We start from the raw sequence: 17,845 nt of genomic DNA on the forward strand, positions 1-17,845 counted from the left end.
TTTATGAAGTTTGAACCTTGACTCTTCTATTCTCACACCGGGGTCGTAATAGAGGTCGTGGTATGGCTCGTACTATAGCCAGAGCAGCACTTGTAGAGCCACCAGTTGCTCTAGTTGAGGAGTAGGTATTAGATGTTATTGAGCTGGTGGGACCAACTAAGGCATCAACATTGCCCATTATTATTCTTGGCCTTTAGGAGGCCTTGGCCTAGGTTTTGACTGTGTGCACGAGCCTGGCTCTGGTGGTTTTGATTCTAGTTGCACCAACTACTTCATAGGCTGGGGGTGCCCAGAGCCCCGCCACCCGTACTCCAGAGTAGCTAGCTCCGGGCCATCAGACGCCAGTTGTACTACTAGCTCGCCGATTGTTGCTTCTCGGGCTGAGGTTATTCCATCTTTGATCGATGGAGAGAAGAAGATGTTGGAGCTATTTGGGAGGCTTAAACCGCTAGAGTTCAGTGGAGGAGAGTCAGAGGATGCTCAGAATTTTCTTGACAGGTGTCAACAGATTCTTTTCATAATGGGTATTTTGGAGACCAGTGGACTTGCATTTACCACTTTTCAGCTGACAGGGGTAGCCTATAGATCGTGGCATGTTTATGAGTTGAGTAGGCTAGTTGGAAAAAATGCCACTTACATGGCATGTGTTCTCAGTTCTCTTCTTTGAGAAGTTTGTTCCTTAGACTTGCAACTATATAGAGATTTTGAGGAGCTACGCCTGAGGGATATGACTGTGACTCAGTACGAGATGAGATTCGCGGATCTGACCCGTCATGCTATATAGTTGGTTCCCACTGAGAGAGAGAGGATCATGAGGTTCATTGATGGACTCAACTATGGTCTACATTACAGTCTGGATCGAGAGGCCGAGACGGATGCTAGGTTCAACCAGGTGGTCGAGATTGCTGGTGCTTGGAGTAGGTTTGCAGGCTTGAATGCGAGGAGCAAGATGGAAAATGGCCCCATGGTTCAGGTGGATTTAGTGGTACCTTATCTGGAGGTCAGTCACATCACAACAGAGGTCGTCCTTTCAGGCCTGCTCCAATGGCTCGTCAGGTTCATCGTGGTGCATCAGCTAGCCATGGTTCATACAACACTCACCAGGTCCAGTCATCTTTTAGTACACTCCCAGCTCAGAGCTCATACCGTGCTCCATCAATTAGGTTGATGGTATGCTATAATCTCGTGTTTTAGTCACTTATTGTACTCTAATTCACTGCACTTTATTCATGTTTGAGCTTTAATTGATTAGAGATTTGCACTTATTATGTGTTTTATGCCTTGTAGGAGTGATTCTGAGCTATGTAGATGTTATGGAATGAATTGAAGATATTTTGACCTTTGATGTCTGAGTAAAATCCCAAGGGATTAAGCCGAGATAGTGTTCGGGGGTCGAGGACTAAGTATGGATGTCAAAATCGAAGCAAAATCCGTACTCTAAGAAATTTGCACTAATGCGACGCACTGTGGAATGCAACAATGTATTTTTGGCTGCCTGATAGAAATTGAGCTCTCTGGATTTCCTCACTAATGCCTCGCATGGCGCGTCGCCCCATGCGGTGTGCCTATGCAAAATTTACAGAGCCGATGTCATATTTCGACTTGGAGAAGGTAGTTTTGTCTGGGCCCGACCCTACTTGGTATAAATACGTGGAAAAATATTATTTTCTGGACTTTTGACACACCTTAGACCTAAGGAAGCTAAGGAGGAGTTGGAGAGTCCAAAGCACAAAATTTCATCATTCCTTCCTTACACGAGACCCGAGTTTGGATCGAATTTATGTTTTCATATACTTTAATTTTATTTGTGATGAATTTCTCCATGTCTACGGAGTAGTTCTCTTTAGGGTTTGATTGATTTGGTTTATTGATGATTGTTTGTGGATTATAACTATAGTTTTATGCATTGAATCATTTTTGGATAATTTAATTGTTGCATCTTTATTCATTTGTTCATGTAATCGAGAGAGGCATAACTTGTGATATCTTTGCATTATATTGTTAGTTGAGTTCATTAATTCTTCTTAGTAGTCGAAAGAGGCTTGTTGAATCATTGATTAAACCTAGTTAGCAGAATAATCGAGAGAGGTTTTCCTCAATACCAATCAACTACGCATTCTTGCATATTTTCACGTGCTTAAATTGGTTCATCTTGTGAGGTTAAGACTTAATTGAGAGAGGAGTTTTGATGAATGTTTGAACTAATAATTGAGTGAATTCGAGAGACTCACTTAAACATTACAAGTGAATTATCTAGAGTTAGATCCCAAACAATTATCTTGCACCTATCCTATCAAAATCCTATCTTCTCCCACTGATAACCTTCTTTGCTTGTTCCTTGATTCAATTGTCACTAGTCAATAACTTTATATTCTTAATTAATTTTAGTATTAATTATATAAATCTCAACTGCTGATTCTCTTGAATAGCAATAAAGCTATAAACTACGAGAATACTGTTTAAATCCAATCTATGTGGATACAATAGTTTACTATAGTATATTTGATTAGCGAGCAAAATTTTAATTGTGTGTTTTGAGCTAGTCAAATTTTGGCGTTGTTGCCGGGTATTGGCAATCAATAGTATTTGAAATAGTTTGTAGTGCTAATTCAGGAATTTGTTTTTCTTTTATTTTATTTTTCCCTTTTTACGTTTGGTGTTCTTTTACTGTGCGAATATTACAGGTTAGATTGGTGCATGACTCGAGCTTTTGCGAAAGAAGTGCTACCATACGAGCCAGAAATTGAAAAATAATTGCGACAACTGGGGAAGGAAAGAAATCTCACCGAGACATAAAAAAAGGTGGGACAATCCTCAACCAAAGGAATTATGACTGGAAACGGTGATGATAATGTAGATTTGGCTGCAAGAGATGCAGCCCAACAACGAGAAAAAACTACACGGGATGTTGAGGAAGCAACTATTAGAGATGTGCAGAACATCTATGAAGAAGAAAGGGGTCCCAAACTTAATCAACATCAATCCTTGCCTGGGAGACCACTTGGCAATTATGCTAGACCGGTCTACAATCAAGAATTATCCAGTGTTAGACCACCTCCAATTGCAGCAAACAATTTTGAGTTGAAGCAAAGGTTGCTTCAAACCCTTCAAAATTGTTGTGTCTTCAGAGGGAAGCTAAACGAAAATCCAAACACACATATAATGGATTTCGAGGAGATTATGAACACCTTTCACAATGGGCTGTCACAAGATGCAGTGTACTTAAGGGCACCCCTTTTCACTTAAAGATGATGCTAAGGAGTGGCTTCAGAGTTTGCCTAGTGGATCGATCAAAACTTGGGAGGAGATGATAAGAAAATTCCTTGATAAATATTATTCCTCAGCTAAGACGGGCAATATTAGAAGAGAAATCCATAACTTCTAGCAGAAAGAGCCTGAAACTATTTTTGAAACATGGGAGAGGTTTAAGGAGATAGTTAGAAAGTGTCAACATAGAGGAATTGAACTCTGGATGCAACTCTAGGACTTTGGGGAAGGATTGACACCAGCCTCACGTAGAACATTGAGCAACGCAGTTGGAGACCCATTGATGAAGAAGGCTCCAAAGAAGATAGTCACAATTCTTGATGCATTATCTGAAGATGCAAATCAGTGGCCCTCTGAGAGTGCTGAAAGAAGAAGATCAACTGTTGCTCACCAAGTTGATACTAATACATCTTGCAGGTACAACTTGATTCTATGGCCAAAGAAATATGAAAGCTGACCTTAGCCTCGATACAAAATGAGCCTCACGCAGCCTTCTCATGAGTGTCAAGCCTCAACTGAGGAAGTGAATGCTATGGGAAATTATAATGCAATGGGTCAGAGGCACCCCGATTTTTCATGGAGTATACCTGGGGGTATTGCAAATGCATGGCAACAAAATAACCCCAGACCTCAAGGACAAGGAGCTCCTACATTTATGAATCATCAGAGGCAGCAATTCCAGCCTCAATAGCCCATTCATTCTAGCATAGAAGATCTCATGAAGGCCGTTATTCTGAAAACTGATGCGAGGCTTAAAATTCATAGCGCAACTATACAAGAACATGGAGTAGCTATCAAAGAACTAGGTACTGGTTTTCGAAACCCGGAAAGACAGGTTGGGTAGCTATCCACTCTATTATCTGAGAGGATTCCAGGAACTCTCCCCACTGATACTGAGAGAAATCCTAAACAAACAGTGAATACTGTAACTCTGACGAGTGGGAAAGTGTTGAAAGATCCCACCCCAATCCAAAATGATGTGAAACTTGAAAAAGAAAGTGGGGAGCAGCTGAAGAATGATGTTGATAAAAAGAAGAAAGGCCAGATGAAAGATGAGAAGAAAAAGAAGGATGAAAACTCAATAAGGGAGGAACCTGAGGAGAGCAAGTATATGCCTGCTCTACCTTTTCCTTAAAAGAAAAGTAGAGAAAAGCTGGACAAGAAGTTTGAGAGATTTTTGGATGTGTTGAAACAAGTTCATGTGAACTTACCATTCATAGAAGTGCTCTCACAAATTCCTGCTTATGCCAAATTCTTGAAGGAGATCCTTACAAAGAAGAGGAATATAGAAGAGACCTCAGTGGTCAAGCTCACAGAGCATTGCAGCGCGATATTGCAAAACAAACTCCCACAAAAGTGTGGAGATTGAAGATTCTGAGCTATGTAGATGTTATGGAATGAATTGAAGCTATTTGGAGCTTTGATGTTTGAGTAAAAGCCCAATGGATTAAGCCGGGATAGTGTTCGGGGGTCGAGGACCAAGTCTGGATGTCAAAATCGAAGCAAAATCCGTACTCTAAAAAATTTGCACTAATGTGACGCACTGTGCAACACAACAATGTATTTTTGGCTGTCTAACAGAAGTTGAGCTCTCTGGAGTTTCTCACTAGTTCCCCGCATGGCGCGTCGCCCCATGCCATGCGCATGTGCAAAGTTTACATAGCCAATGTTTTATTTCGACTAGGAGAAGTTGGTTTCGTCTGGGCCCGACCCTACTTGGTATAAATACATGGAAAAACGTTATTTTTTGGTCTTTTGACACGCTTTAGACCTAAGGAAGCTAAGGAGGAGTTGGAGGAGCAAAAGCACAAAGATTTCATCATTCTTTCCTTACTCAAGTCCCGAGTTTGGATCGAATTTATGTTTTCATATACTTTAATTATATTTGTGATGAATTGCTCCATGTCTACAGAGTAGTTCTTTTTAGGGTTTGATGGATTTGGTGTATTGATGATTGTTTGTGGATTATAACTATAGTTTTATGTATTGAATTGTTTTTGGATGATTTAATTATTGCATCTTTATTCACTTGTTCATGTAATCGAGAGCTGCATAACTTGTGATATCTTTGCATTATATTGTTAGTTGAGTTCATTAATTCTTATTCGTAGTCGAAAGAGGCTAGTTGAATCATTGATTAAACCTAGTTAGGAGAATAATCGAAAGAGGTTTTCCTAAAGACCAATCCACTACACATTCTTTCATATTTTCACGTGCTTAAATTGGTTCATCTTGTGAGGTTAATACTTAATTGGAAGAGGAGTTTTGTTGAACATTTGAACTAATAATTGAGTGAATTGGATCGACTCACTCGAACATTAGAAGTGAATTATCTAGAGTTAGATCCCAAACAATTATCTTGCACCTATCCTATCAAAACCCTATCTTCTTCCACTGATAACCTTCTTTGCTTGTTCCTTGTTTCAATTGTCACTAGTCAATAGTTTTAGATTCTTAGTTAATTTTAGTATTAATTATATAAATTGCAACTGTTGATTCTCTTGAATAGCAATCAAGCTAGAAACTACAAGAATACTGTTTAAATCCAATCTATGTGGATACGATATTTTAGTATTCTATATTTGATTAGCGAGCAAAAATTTAAGTATGTGTTTCAAGCTCGTCAAGTTCGTCAGTATCGGGTTCTTCCAGTGGTTATTCTAGTTCTCAAGGGCCAATTCAGGCCCCACAGTCATTTTCGGCTCAAGGTTATTGTGATTGTGGAGAGTTGGGGCATGTAAGGAAGTATTGTCCTTGTCATTACAGAGGTCCAATGCAGTAAAGAGGCCAGTCTATGACTCTGCACCAGTTGCTACACCACCCGCTCAGCTAGCTCGGGATGGAGGTCATGCTGGTCGAGCTTGCCTTAGAGGGGGAGGTCAGTAAGGTGGTGGTCAGTCTTGTTTCTATGCATTTCACTCTTTACTAGGGGCAGTTGCTTCCGATGTTGTGATCACATGTATTGTTTCAGTGAGCCACAGGGATGCATCCTTATTATTTGACCCTAGTGCCACTTATTCATATGTATTATCATACTTTGCTCGTTATTTGGATATGCCTCGTGATTCCTTAGCTATGTTTGTTCATGTTTCTACGCTGGTAGGTGATTCTATTATTGTGGACCGTGTATATCAGTCTTGTGTGATGACTATTGGGGGATTTGAGGCGAGAGTCGATCTTTTATTGCTTAGCATGGTTGATTTTGACGTGATTCTATGCATGGAATAGTTGTCGCCATATCACACCATCCTTGATGATCACGCTAAGACCGTGACGTTGGCGATGCGGGGAGTGTCGAGGTTAGAGTGGAGAGGCTCCCTGGATTATGTTCCTAGTATAGTGATTTCATAATTGAAGGTTTAATGAAGGGTTGAGAAGGGATGTTTGGCATATTTGGCCTTCGTGAGGGATATTAGTGATGATACCCATACTGTTCTGATTGAGAGAGATTTCCAAGATGTATTTCCAATAGACCTGCCAGGCATGCCACCCAACAGGGACATTGATTTTGGTATTGACTTGGTACCGGTCACTCAGCCCATCTCTATTGCATTGTATTGCATGACACCTATTGAGTTGAAGGAGTAGCTGCAGGAACTACATGATAAGGGCATTATTAGGCCTAGTGTGTCGCCTTGGGGTACACTAGTCCTATTTGTGAAGAAGAAGGATATTACTATGAGGATGTGTATTGACTACATACAACTGAACAAGGTTACTATAAAGAATAGGTACCCACTACCGCGCATTAATGAATTATTTGATCAGGTTTAGGGTGCTAGAGTGTTCTCAAAGTTAGGTTTGGGTATGATCAGTTGAAGATTCAGAATTCAGATATTCCGAAGACGGCTTTCAAAACCCGCTATGGTCATTATGAGTTTTTGATGATGTCTTTTGGGCTGAATAATGTCCCAATAGCCTCTATGCACCTGATGAAAAGTGTATTCTAGCCATATCATGATTCTTTCGTCATCATGTTCATTGACGATATATTGGTGTACTCACACAGCCAGGAGGACCATGAGCAGCGTCGGAGGATCGTACTCTAGACTTTAAGAGAGAAGAAGCTATATGCTAAATTCACCAAGTGTGAGTTTTTGCTTGATTCAGTGGAGTTCTTGGGGCACGTGGTGTCTAGTGAGGGGATCAAAGTGGATCCAAAGAAGATTGAGGTAGTTTAGAGTTGACCTAAACCATCTTCAACTACAAATATCTGGAGCTTCTTCGGTTTGGCAAGTTATTATTACCGTTTTGTGGAAGGTTTCTCGTCCATTGTTGCACCTTTGACTAGATTGACCTATAATGGTGTTCCTTTCAGATGGTTTGAGGAGTGTGAGGAGAGCTTTCAGAAGCTCAAGACTGGATTGACTACCGCCCCAGTATTGGTATTGCTACATGTTCGGGCTCAAGACTGGATTGACTACAACCCCAGTATGCAAGATTGTAGGGTGATTGACTACGTGTCTTGATAGTTGAAGGTTCATGAGAAGAATTACCCTGTGCATGACTTATATTTGGCAGCCATTATTCACGTGTTGAAGATTTGGAGGCATTACCTGTACGATGTTCCATGTGAGGTATTTACTGATCATCGGAGTCTACAACACCTGTTCAAGAAGAAAGACCTTAATTTTCGGCAGCAGAGATGGTTAGAGTTGCTAAAAGACTATGATATCACTATATTATATCATCTGAGGAAAGCCAATGCAGTGGCTGATACATTGAGTGGGAAGGCTGAGAGTATGGGTAGTTTGGCGTATTTACCGGTACCAGAGAAGCCACTAGCCATGGATATTCAAGCTTTGGCCAACCAGTTTAGCTAGTTCTTACTTGCGTTGTGGCTCAATCATCATTGTTGGAGTGTAGCTTAGTCGGGTTTTTTCTTGCGTTGTGGCTCAGTCATCATTGTTGGAGCGTATCAAGGCTCGCCACTTTGATGATCCTCACTTGATGGTATTGAGGGACACGGTTCAACGGGGTAGTGCTAAGAAGGTTGTGATTGGTGTTATGCGGCTTAAAGGTCGGATTTGTGTTCCAAATGTTGATGGGTTGAGAGATTTGATCCTTGAGAAGGCTCACAGCTCGTGCTATTCCATTCACCCAAGTGTCACGAATATGTATTGTGACTTGAAATAGCACTATTGGTGGTAGAGAGTGAAGAAAGATATTGGTGCTCATGTCTCTCGGTGTTTAAATTGTCAACAAGTGAAGTATGAGCATCAAAAGCCGGGAGGGTTGACTTAGATATTGGAGATACCAGAGTGAAAGTGGGAGTGCATCACTATGGATTTTGTGGTAGGCTTACCATGGACCTTGAAGTAATTTGACGCAGTTTGGGTTATGTGGACTTGTTGACCAAGTCCGCACACTTAGTTCCGGTGATGATGACCTATTCTTCAGAGTGGTTGGCTCATATTTACATCCGGAAAATTATCTGCTTGCATCGCATGCCCATTTCCACCATTTCTGACCGAGGCACGCAATTCACATTGCAATTTTGGAGAGCGGTGCAGCGAGAGTTGGGCACACGGGTAGAGTTGAGTACATCATTCCATCCCTAGACCGATGGGTAGTTTGAGCGCACTATTCAGATCTTGGAGGACATGTTACGTGCATGTGTTATGGATTTTAGAGGTTCATGTGATCAGTTTCTTTCGTTATCAGAGTTCGCATACAACAACACGTTTCAGTAAAGTATTCAAGTTGCTCCTTATGAGGCCTTCTATGGGAGGAGATGTCGTTCTCTGGTTGGTTGATTTGAGCATGGGGAAGTTAGGTTGTTGGGCACTGATTAGGTCCGTGATGATATGTAGAAGGTTAAGGTGATTAAGGAGCGGCTTTGTATAGCGCAGTCCAGACAGAAGAGTTATGGTGATAAGAAGGTTCGCGATGTTACGTATATGGTGGGCGAGAAGGTTTTGCTTAGAGTTTTGCCCATGAAGGGTGTGATGAGGCTCGGGAAGATGGGCAAGTTGAGCCCTCGGTGTGTTGGCCCTTTTGAGGTGCTTGAGAGGATTGAAGAGGTGGCCTACAAACTTACCTTGCCACCTCGTCTATTGGGTATTTACCTAGTGTTTCATGTTTCTATAGTATGGAAGAAATATGGTGATCCGTAACATGTTTTGGACTTCAGCACGGTACAATTAGATGGGGATTTGACTTATGATGTGAAGCCGGTGGATATTTTGGGTCAGCAGGTTCGGAAGTTGAGGTTGAAGAATATAGCTTCGGTGAAGGTTCAGTGGAGAGGTCGGCCATTTCAGAAGGTTACTTTGGAGACTGAGCAGGAGGTGCAGAGCAGATATCCACACCTATTTGAGACTCCAGGTATGATTTTAGACCCGTTCGAGGACAAACATTTGTTTAAGAAAGGGAGAATGTAACGACCCAGCAGGTCATTTTGAGTATTGTAGCCCCTTTCCCCTATTTATTGCCTCTCTACATTCATTTGTGGTTATGTGACATGCTGGGGTGGTTGGATTAGTTTCGGGAATGTTTTGGGATGAATTGTGACACTTAGTCCCAAGGTTGAAAGCTTAAGTTGAAAGAGTTTACCGGATTTTTGACTTTTGTGTAGACGACTCTGGAATGGAGTTTTGATGGTTCCAATAGCTTTGTATGGTTATTTTGGACTTAGAAGTATGCCCGGATGATGATTTGGAGGTCCGTAGGTTGGTTTCAAGATTTTTTGGTGAAAGTTGGAATGTTGAAGGTTTGAAATGTTGAGAGGTTTGACCGAGAGTTCACTTTATTGATATCGGGTTTTGATTTTGGTTATGGGAGTTGGAATAGGCTCTTTGTTTCATTTGTGACTTTTGTGCAAAATTTGAGGTCATTAGGAGTTGATTTGATACGGCTCTACATTAGTTTTAGAAGTTGGAAGTTCATTAGTTTCATTAGGCTTGAATTGGGGTGCGATTCATGATTTTGATGTTGTTTGATGAGATTTAAGGCTTCGAGTATGTTCGTATCATATTTTAGGACTTGTCGTATGTTTTGATGTGGTCCCGGGCGCCTCGGGGGTGTTTCGAATGTTTGACGGATCATGTTTTGACTTAGAGTAATAGCTGATGGTTTCAGGTCTGGTGAAATCGCACATGTGAGGATTTGTCCGCAGGTGCAAGGCTGTAGAAGCGACTTTTTGAGCACAGATGCGGGCTAGGCTGGATCTGGGGAGGAGTGTAGGTGTGAGGAGTTTCCACATCTGCGAGCCCGCAAATGTGGACGGGTGTGCAAGGAGCGGAGTTTGGTCGAAGGATGGGTTTCCGCAGATGCGAAGGTTGGAGCGAAAGCGGTCCCGTAGGTGCGAAAAGTTGACCGCAGGTGCGCAAGGTCGGAGCTTAAGTGATTTTCTTACAAGTGTACTTTTGACAGCATAAGCAGCGTTGCAGGTGCGACCACATTGACTGCAGATGCGTGAAGCGCTGGGTTGAACATAAAAGCTATGGTTTGTATATTTATCACATTTTGGAATTTTGGAGCTCGGTTTGAGGCAATTTTGAGAGGCTTTTTGCTACAATTAAAGAGGTGAGTAATGATTATTCAATTTTGTTGTTAGATATTGATTGCCTATTGATTATTACACCTAGTTTATGTGAATTTGAAGTATGATTTGGGGGTTTAGGCTATGTTAATGGAGAGTGAGTTTTTGTAATTTGAGGATCGATTTGTGGATGGAATTGGATGAAATTAGTATGATTGGACTCGTAAATGAATGAGTGTTCGGAATTTATAAATTTTGTTGGGTTCCAGGGTGCGAGCCCGAGGTTGACTTTGCATATTTGATTCAAGACATTAGCTTTATCATTTGGAATTGTTTCCTATAGCTATTATTGATGGTATTAAGTTGCTTTGGCTAGATTTGAGTCGCTCGGAGGCCGGTTCACAAGGAAAGGGCTTTTTGGAGTATTGATTTGCGCATTTTGAGGTAAGTAACATATCTAAACTTAGATTTGAGGGTATTTAACTCTAGGAACTACATTAAATGAAAGGTATTGGGTTAATGTACGCGCTGGGTGACGAGCGTGTGTACGTGCACCAATGTGTTTATGATTTGAAATGACGTTTAGACAATTATTGGATTAGTTGGCTACCATGCATCATTATTTCCATGTTTCTAAACCTATTTGTTTATTTGAGTTCTGATTCATGTTAGAAATTATGGCTAGGCTGTGTTCTATTCGTTTGAGACTCGATAGGGCTATTCTTCCTGTCTCTAAGCTATTTGCCTTATTTGTACACATGTTCTCAGTCATGATGCTATATCCGTGTATGGTATCTTTGTCTAAGTACTTCTTATTAAATTCCTTACATGTTGTGTATGCCTCCTATGTGTAACACCATTAAACTGAGTATTGTGAGATGTGTTTATCTGAGACCTGAACGGTAAATGACTAAGTTTGGGCCATAGAGCTATTGATTTTGAGGTGATGCGTACGCCAGGGTCATATCGAGCCAAGTGTTATTGATTTGGGGCGATGTGTGCACTAGGACTCACTATTTGTCTATATGATTATGATTAGCGCTTGGGAAGGATCCACCCCTTCGAAGTCTGACATACCAGCAGTGGGCGCATGCACATTGTTTTATGTACGTGCTTGATGATGGGCAGTTATACCAGGAAACCGTATAATGCTAAACGTGATTATTCTTGATGGATCCACTATGATATTGTTGTGTTGATATGTATATTTGACATTTAGGCATATATATGTACTTTCCTCATGCTAGCACATAACTAAAATGTTTTACCCACATTAGTATTTAACTACTATAAGTGGAAAGTCGTGCCTAAATTTCTGAAATGTGAACAAGCTGAACATAATATCATTGAGCTACTTGTTTCTACTCTTTTCCTCTATATTCTGAACTATTACTGGTTATTAATATTTGTATCTCACTGTTGTTTTTGAGCTCGTCACTGCTTTCATCCCAAGGTTAGTGTTGTTACTTATTGAGTACATAGGGTCAGTTATACTCATACTGTATACTGCACTTCGTGTGCAGATCCAGGTACTTTCGGACGAGGTGATCTTTAGAGTTCTGTTGCTACCAGCTTTTGGGAGACTACGAGGTAGCTGTTATACTATACATAGACCTTGAAGTTCTCTTTTATTATTTCAATTATTACAGATAGTTGTATTCTGAATTTGGCCTTATATTTTGATACACAATAGTGCTCATGTACTCGTTGACTCCAGATCTTTGGGATGGTTGTAGTAGTATTCTAGTTGTTTTCATAAGTTATTTCATGATATTTTCCGCTGTCAAGTTATTAAACCATGTTATTCAATTTCATAGTTATTAAGTGATTATTGTCTTGCTTCTCCATCCATAGTTTGAATAGTAAGGTCTTCCTCCTCCTCTTCCTCCTCAACAATTGCACTGCAGTCCATGTGTTCTTCATCTAGAAACAGCTTCCTCATGCCGGCCAAAACCTCATCTTCCTCAGACCCCCACATCATGTCAGCCTGATGGAATTTCTGGTGCAAAGGTGGTACGGGTTGCTCCAGCGGATAATAAGGGGCACGCCATGACGGTGTCCAATCTTGATATTCTTGCCATGGGTATTCATATCCGAGTCCAAAGTTTGTGCCATGATACTGTGGTTGTACGGGTTTGGTGATCCACTGAAGCTTTTTACCAAGACCCTTGCCTGGTTCATATACTGTCCACATCAATATGCTTTGTATCTTCTTGCTCCACCATCGGTCCTTTTCAATTGCGTTAACCCGTTCAATGCGATGATATGTTTATCCCCCCAACTTCCTTCTTTTTTCGATGACTAGAACGGTCTGATTGGTGTAAATGGGGTTGCTCCCATCTCCATGAATGATCACTTCCTGATGATTCCATTCAAACATCACAGTCTGGTGCAGAGTTGAGGCCACTGCCCCAGCTGCATGTATCCATGGACATCCCAACAATAGATTGTAAGTAGCAGATATATCTAGCACTTAGAACTCAACATCAAAACATGTCAGACCCATCTATAGATTGAGGTTGATTACTCCGATAGTCGCTCTTTGAGATCCATCGAATGCCTTCACAGTCATGCTTCCCATTCGTATCTCGTGCATGCCTTTACCCAATCTTTTTAGAGTGGTCAGTGGACATATATTCAGACTCGAACCTCCATATATTAACATCCTGGCGATGAACTTATTTTCGAATTGTACTGTGATGTGCAATGCCCTGTTGTGACTCATTCCTTCTGGTGGTAACTCATCTTCGTGGAAGGTGATTTTGTGGCTCTCCAATATATGTCCGACCATGTTATCCATCTCTCCACTAGTGATGTCGACGGGTACATAAGCTTCACTCAACACCTTCATCAAAGCATTCCTGTGCGCGTCTGAGTTTTGCAACATTGATAAGACGGATATCTAAGCGGGAGCTTTGTTCAAATGGTCAACAATAGAGTACTCTCTTACTTGTATCTTCCTCCAGAGATCGTTAGTGCCAGACTCAACAACAGGAGGCTTAGGTGTAGCTTCTTTCTTGTTCCTCCCAGATTCTCAAGTATGTAAACTCTGCCAGTCCTAGTCATACCTTGCGCGACACATGTTTCTTCCATTTTGGCTTTTCCCTTTCTCCTTTCTTCCGCAACATAATCCCACGAGATGGCATCAGACTCGTAAGATGGTGTGGGAGCTACTATTACAGTGAAGGTTTTAGCTATCTCAACTTCAAATGGAGCCTAGGTTTGAACCACAACTGGTGTGAGGGTGACCGAAGATGTTTTAGGAGCGTCTCCCTCTCGAATGAGTCTAATGGACCCTTCCTAATCCCACTCCTCATCAGTTTCTATCACGTTTACTCCCTCACCTCTATGATCTAGGAGAGGGTTGTTGTGAACATTTGATGCAGCTTCCTTTGCTTGTATAAACTTAGTGTCAATCAGCGTCTGAATTTTGTTGGGGTTGATCCATTGGGAGGGGATTTCCTGAATGATAAGCACATGTTTTGTTGGGGTTGATCCATTGGGAGGGATTTCCCACAAAAATGGCAGGAATAAGGATGACGTAACCAGCAGCCTTCAATCTCTCATACAGTTGGGCTATGGGTTCAGCAATTAGGGTGTACTGTCTAGGCGGTCTACGGTCGAAATTAGGACGTGGCTTTGGGTAGTTTTGGCGGGTGGGTTGAGGTGAATGGTAATATGCAGGTTGAGCGTTGTAGGTATGATAGGAGGTGGCACGGTATTGGTATTTTGGGGGTGATGGTTGATATATGGATTTAGGTGTTTGGTATGTGAGGGGAGACTTAGGGCCCTAGGCTATAATCACGGCACCCATTTTTGAAATACCTCCTGATTTCTAAGCTTTTTTTGTGGCCTGCAGTGCCACAAAATTAGTTACCATCCCATTCTTAATTCCTTCTTCTATTCATTCTCCTAGCTTGATGATGTCGGAGAACTTGTGATTTTCGATGACCATCAACCTTTCGTAACACTGTGGATCTTGAGCTCTAACAAAGAACTTATTCATTTGTTCTTCTTCAAGTACTAGCCTTACCTTCGCGGCCTCTGATCTCTAACAAGTAGCATACTCACAGAAGGTTTTTGTCGTCTTCTTTTTGAGGTTTTGAATGTAGAAAATGTCTGGCACATTTTCCGTGTTGAACCTGAATCTATCCATGAAATCTGATGACGTACTCACCAAATTAACCCACGTCTTTGGGCTTTGACTGATGTACCAAGACAAAGCGTCCCCTATAAGGCTTCACATGAACAGTTTCATGCGGATTTGTTCATTCTTACCCACTCATACAAGCTTGTCGCAATATGTTCTCAGATGCATATTCGGATCACCAGTACCATCAAATATTTTGAACTCGGGAGGTTTGTAACCCTCTAGCAGTTCCACATCTGGCTGAATGCACAGGTCCTCATAGTTTAAACCTCCAACACCTTTCCCCCCTTCAACTATCTAGACTCTCCCTGTGAGCTTCTTGAGTTCCTTTGCCATGTTTCTAATGAGCAGGTCCTTCTCAGTCGGGTATGTATAGGGTATGTTGCGGGGTATGGGGTAAGGTTTCCACATATATCAGATTTCTTTGATGAATTCCCGGAACTTGGGTATATGGGTGGTCATTGGTAGAGTTTTCGGGATCGGGAGTGGGTTGTGGAGCATTTTGGGAAGTGTGATAAGTGGTGGTTTGTGGGTATTGAGTTGGATGATGGTAGTGTTGTTGAGGGGTTGGCACAGAAGGCGAGTTAAGGTTTTGGGGAGGTGCGGGATTATGATACTGGTGTTGTGCGGGAGGATTTAGAACTATGGGTAGTGGATTCTGATTTTGTGCATTTTGTGGTGGTTTTTGGTTCTGGGTAGTCGGGTTTTGCTGGTTGATGTCGGGAACATTAAGAGTAAGGGAGAGGTTTGCCAGATTTTGGACCTACTCAAGCTCGCCCTATAATTCCATGATTTTCTGTTCCAAACATAAGACCAACTCATTCTGCCCCGGAGTACTTCTGCCATCTGAAGTTTCAACGTTTTTTGTTATAGCAACATTGTCTTTTCTGATACCGATTAAACCATCCATTTTCTTTTTGCCCTTGCTTTTACTTTTCAGGCCGCTAGGTGGAGGAGGTGGTGGAGGACCTCTGGATCTAGTGTGGTATGCTGATGATGCTAGTATGCGCGAACCAACCTTTGGGAATGGGAATAATTAAAAAAAACAAAAATATAACCAAGTCAGTAAGGTGAAATAAAAGAGTGTTTGCAATATTTAAACATGTTTCACAAAATCATGTAATAATTCACGTCCTAATTTGGGGGACCTCATTGTGCTTGAGGTAGGCCTAAGCGTCACATAGACTCGGAGAAACATGGTGCCAACTTTGCTTCATTTCATTAATGTGAAAATAAGCCAAACAAACTTTCACTCAATCGATAATAATAATAAAGTCAGTAATGGCATCAAGCCTTATTACATGGAAATCTAATCTAAGCTAGAAAGCAGTAAAGAACATTATCTCCTAATCTACTGGGTCCCGGAAGGACTTTCTCCATGCTTGCCTCTTTTGACCTCATCAATCAAGTTTCCCAGGTCGCGCATATCCAACAGTAAGTAAGCTTTTGCTAGATTCCCTCCTTCATTGTTGTTCATGCCTTGATAATCCGAGAGTCTCTTTATCATCTTCCCTTCCAGCTCCATCATTCCTTGTTCCAAGTATTCCAATCATTCTGTTGACTTGGTGGAAATCTCTTTCCATTCCCTTATCGCCTGCATGTTCACTTTGTGTTCCTCCAAATGTTTAGCTTCGGACTCGAACACCCTTTTGTGCAGCCTCTTATACCTAACCTGTGCCTCAGCCACTTTATCTATGACCCTATCCTTCAGATTGACTCCATGCTTGATGTCTCCCGCTATGTCGTCTTCTAGCCATGACAAATAGTAGTACATATGACCGGCATGGTACCTGTCTGGCTCAATAGTTTTCCCTTCCATTATGATCTTTTGGTTCCATATGTGTTGTGCTTCAAATTTGAACGGAATGACATCTCACTTGAAATCTTCCTTGTACTGGACCATATTGGAAACCCGAGGTATGACTTGTTTTCTTCCGGCGTTTCTCATTAACCTTATAGGAGCGTAAGGGTGGATACCTTGCAGCCCGATCATCACCAAGTGAGTAGTCCCCTTCGATCTGATGATGAACTCACTACTAGGAAACCATTCGAACATCCAATACACATGTTCGTCTGTCAGATTGCTGAAGAAACATACCCAACTTACAACATTTCCAGGCTTTGCAAACCTGTCTGGAACAAAAGTCATTTTCTTTAGGTGATGGTTGGCGATGTAGTCATTTAGTGGCCTTCGCAGAAGCTGTTAACGATACTCGCCCCTCTGAAAGTGCTCCAATATCCAAACTTGTAGCAATAGGTTACAACCCTCAAAGTGTCCGAATCCATGCTTGCATAGATCTAGAGCGCGATACATTTCAGCTAAGATCATTGGGGTTATAGTATAAGTTTGTCCTTCAATACCATCCATTAAGGTCCTGCCGACCATGGCTTAACGAGTATGAATCCTTTTTCCTTTCATTGGAAATATCAACAATCCCAAGAAGCAGACAATGAACACATAAACCCGGCGATGTACCCATCCCAAAGAAGTAATCGCTAGTTCATTATGATGAAGAGATATGACTTACTATGTCCATAACGCTCGTAAATAAACTCAAAAGGGATGTATGATTTCTTTAGATAGAGCAGTTCGTCATTCTTCTTAAAACCTAACATTTTTAGAAAATCACAGGGAGTACGATTCTCTGGTACAAGTAATCCCAGAATATCCCAAGGCAACTTGGCAAAACCTCATATTTCTTCTAAGAGAGGAGTCATTTATATATTGCCAAATCGGAAAACAACTCTTTTCTCATCCCAGAACATTGTGGCAACCTCGATCAGTTCCCTATTTGGTTGAATGCTCAGTAAAGATGGAAGGTCACCAAGTAATCTCCTCACATGATTCTTGTCACAAGGTTCAAGGTCTTTCCATCAATCAAGTAGCAAAGGCGGGATATTCTTGGCCATACCGAACCTGGGGATTTCATGCTTCATTTTCTGCA

At 41.5% G+C, this 17,845-nt stretch overlaps 1 non-coding gene across 1 annotated transcript; it reads right to left on the reverse strand.

Annotated features, from left to right (window-relative positions):
* Positions 1 to 3,355: 3,355 nt before the first annotated feature.
* LOC142167667 (small nucleolar RNA R71) lies at positions 3,356 to 3,462 on the reverse strand. The gene has a single exon (XR_012697756.1). It is a non-coding gene; the product is annotated as a small nucleolar RNA R71 (small nucleolar RNA).
* Between the last annotated feature and the right edge of the window lie 14,383 nt (positions 3,463 to 17,845).

Source organism: Nicotiana tabacum, chromosome 12 (genome assembly GCF_000715075.1).
Source record: "Nicotiana tabacum cultivar K326 chromosome 12, ASM71507v2, whole genome shotgun sequence".
Taxonomy (NCBI): Eukaryota; Viridiplantae; Streptophyta; class Magnoliopsida; order Solanales; family Solanaceae; genus Nicotiana; species Nicotiana tabacum.